Genomic DNA, 4,232 nt, shown 5'->3' with positions numbered 1-4,232 from the left:
CTATTAGTAGTCTAGAGGTGCAAGGTAATTAAAAATACATTTCATTAGGACTTCAACTGCACTAAAGTACTTTCACATCCTTCATCTCAACTTTGTCCCATCTCCCCAAAGAAGTACCTACATTGTTATGTTAGAATGATGAAATGTACTCTTCAGAGTGACAAGGCAGGTATCATTGCTCCCATTTTACAGATGAATAGACTACAGCTAACAAGAGTACTGTTCTTTTTATCCTCATAATCATTTTGTGACTTAGGTCCTGTTATTATCTCCATTTTTACAATTGAAGAAACTGAAGTAAACAGTAGTTAAGTGACTTGCCTAGAGTCACATAGCTAATTTAAGTGTTTAAGTCTGGTTTTGGACTCATATGGATAGAAATGGAACAATAGAGAAGTATTCTTCACAAGTAGACAGTCTGTAAAAAGTATACTTACAAAGCATTTGACTCAAGATAAAGCAGGTCAAGTTTTATTGGACAAATCTATTTAGAAAAAAAAAAGGTATATTTTAACCCTTCTGCAATCTCATATATCACTAACCAAAATCAATCAATATACATTAAGCATCAACCATGTGCCAAAGATTGTGCTATCATTTATTAATGATAAGCTTCAAATTAGCCACAATGGATGATGTCTTCCCTGCATCTTTCCACCCCTGAATTTGCGATTGCTATTTGAATTTCTTCTAACAGTAACACTATTAGGGACATTTATTAAAATCTTTTAAATGATCACACCTATACAAATTTATACAACTGCAGTTAGGCTTCAAAAAGCAGTTTCAGGTAATTCTAACTGTTGAAGAAATTCTTTTGGCATGCTATCAGCAGAAATTTCCATAGTACTGTTTGTGTATTTGATACATATCCACTTTAAGCAACATAGTTTCATCTTAAGTCTGATGTATAATTTTCAATTATTTCCTTTGTATTTCAATTCCCATAATTAAAGTTACTTTATAGCAATTGAAAGGAATTTTCACTTGAATCTTGGTTTTTTGGAAAAGGTTTTTTAAGCTAAAGAATTTTTTTTCTCATTGAAAACACATTTCCGAATACTAAAATCCTTTTAAAATGAAATTTTAAAACGTCTTAATGACTTTAATTAATAAAAGCAAGAACACATTGAGTTACATTTAGTTTTATAAACCAATGTTGTATATGAGTCATTTTAATCAATGCTACACTGGATTGTAGTCTGAAGAACAGTAAATTCACTTGAGACAGCAGCTAATATTCTTTGAACACTTGAATAAATAGATGTAAATGTTAGCTTTAACGTTCTCTTTGTTAATGTTTTTTTTTTTTTTTTTCCCTGAAACCTCTGACTGAGCAATGGCAAGCTGAATAGCAACATCACAGTGCTGAAAGAATTTTTCAACAGCAATTTGCTTGTTCTAATTTGCTTTTCAAGGTTGGTGATCAGGATCATTACGGAGCCTGAAAAAAGATCTATTTCTATTAATTTGGTCTAGTAATTTTTCTTATTCTAATCATATTTAGTTTCTTTGGCAATTCTCTTGGAAAAATTAATTGAATTTAAAAATGCCACCAGCAACTCATGTAGTTTCAAATTAAAAACAAAATAAACAAAAACACCTCCGAATTAGATACATTGCGCCTCAACTACACCTGCTGAGGAAGAAACATTAAAATGTTGTTTCCTTTGAAAGAGTTTCTAATTATTTGGTCCATACAACATTACTTATGCAATCATTTTTTTTTTTAAATAAAAAAGTCGATCAAAATTTGGTACAGAGACAATTCTCACTTTCTTAATTGAGGACTGTATATTCTACAGGGAACGGGACTCAGGACAGTTAGTTCATATTCTAGATAAATGTCAAAAAAGCAAATTTTACAAGTATTTTGAATAGCACTTTAAAACTTAAAATACATATCCTGCAATAACATCCAATTTTACTTTGCATCCTCAATAATATTCAAAATTGCTCAACATTTTCTCTTACATGTGGAAAAATTGTATTTCTTCCCAGATCTTATTTTAAATGATTAATTTTAGTGCAGTTTCCATTGGTTTGCAAAGCTAACTGGTGCTACAATTGTTCTTACTAAATAACATACTAAACCAGAAACACCCACACAGATCCTCACTAAAGCAACAGAGATGTCTATAAATAACCTGGACTAAACCTTCCTCTAAAATGGCAGTAACATACAGTTAAGCAATTATATGGAAATAGAAATGTAGTCCTTATCCTGTCTTTAGTTGTTTTCCTTAAAACCACCAGAGGGCAGAAAAGTACTTTGCAGAAAAAAAGGGCACCCTCTCACCCCTGCCAAGAATCGTAATATTCTTATTAAATATATATTATTTTAAATGACTATTATTTAAATATTTCAAGCATTCCAATTCTCCAGGGGAAACTACCCAAAATGGTTGGATTTCATGCAATTTTTGAAAATGGGGTTGTTTTAAATAGGTCATCTTCTAGAAAATATTCCATGACCTACATATGAAGGAAAATTCATTAAAGGGTCTTCATCTGAAGCACCTCTTCCTTAATCTGTATGTGGATATGCATTGCACATTAAAAACAGGGCATAATTCAATCATGTAGATTAGACAGGGCCTACTGGGTTAGCATTTTAAAGAAAGTTAGGCATAAAAGCAGTATCATTATAAGGGTAGTAATAACTGAAATACCTCTGGAAGTCTATTTCTCTTGACTATTGCTACTTACTGCAATTGCTCACAGACATGACATTAGTGAGTAGAAACAGCTGGTGAACATTTTTAAGCCAAGCTAAAATTGTCAGTTGATTTAATAAAATCCAAATTGTATGACTATAATTTGATTAGTAATGGTTTCATTTAACAAGTTTGAAATCTCAATATGGATTGGGAACCTGGCATTTTTGGCAGTTCAATTAAAGAAATGAAATTTTTAACTTTAAAATATTTAGTTCTTTTACTTCTCTGAAATGACATATAATGTGGATAGTTTGTCTCCTTCAAGAATGAAGTTCTCTCGATTATTGTAGCTTACTGGCAAATATTGGAGGTATTTTGGGTATTTTCAAATATACAGAAGTTAGATAATAATCACTTCATAATTTAAATTCATGAATACATTCTTGAAAACATTTCTTAAAAAAACTTTTTAACATATACATGCAATTATGTATACTAACAGGTTTACTAAATCTTTAATTCTATGTCATTCAAATGATTTGCTTTCAGGATGTATATAGCCATGCTAGCTTATTAATTAAATATTAGAGATGAATTGGGAAAATTCAATCAATTTGCAAAGTGAAAATATGCGATAATGAAGGCACTATCTTTTGACTTTCTTTGCATCCCTATACCATTAGTAGAGTGCTTGTAGTATTAGGAAATGCTTCACTTACTGAAAAAACACACACAAAATAATTGCATTTCTAAATATGTAATATACTATGTAGCAAACTAGTTAAATAGCATTGATAAATGATGATGAAGCATTTAAAGTTTGAATGTAATATTTGGAATCATTAGTCAATATTTAGGCCTTGAAATTCACTTTTTAGTAATAAAAAAAAATTCATGCTTAAAAAAGTTCAATACTCTAAAATGGGATTTAACTAGAGTTAGAATAATGTTAGTTTTTGGAAAGACATTCTCTGAAAAGTGAGAATTTTATATTGTAAATAATAAAGTTGGTTATTTTTTTTTAGGAAAACATGAAATTGGTTTATAGAAAGTTCTTCCAATATTTTGGAATATAAAATAATTCAGAATATGTATGAACAAAATTTGAGAGACCAAATTAAACATCAAAGGCAAGAACTAGGTTTTAGAGAAAACTAAAGTAAAGAATTTGTGGAACAGTTTAATTTTTAGAAACATTTTGATAATGGTGCATTTTTCTTTCTAAAATTTATGTCTTGCTTCTATGTTCAATTTATGTAATCATTCTTGATAATAGACATGTAGTATGCTGGGGAAGACTTCCCCTTTCTTCTCCCAAAGATAAAATAAATATTAAGGCAGGCAATTTCAAACTATAAACATTCTTTCCAAGCAATATCTTCCAACATACCACGTGTTACAATCTGGAAGAAAAGACATGATGCAACTTCTCTAAACAGAAGCATTTTCCTCATCTAAAGTAACAGTTCATTCCTTTGATTCTTCAGTGTTTCCACTCTTCATATGAATTTGTGAAAACATTTAAAATTGTATTTGGAATATCTTAAAAAACAAAACAAAACAACAACATAC

Source organism: Sarcophilus harrisii, chromosome 2 (genome assembly GCF_902635505.1).
Source record: "Sarcophilus harrisii chromosome 2, mSarHar1.11, whole genome shotgun sequence".
Taxonomy (NCBI): Eukaryota; Metazoa; Chordata; class Mammalia; order Dasyuromorphia; family Dasyuridae; genus Sarcophilus; species Sarcophilus harrisii.
The sequence above is the reverse complement of the archived record's forward strand: the minus strand, read 5'-3'. Positions refer to the sequence as shown.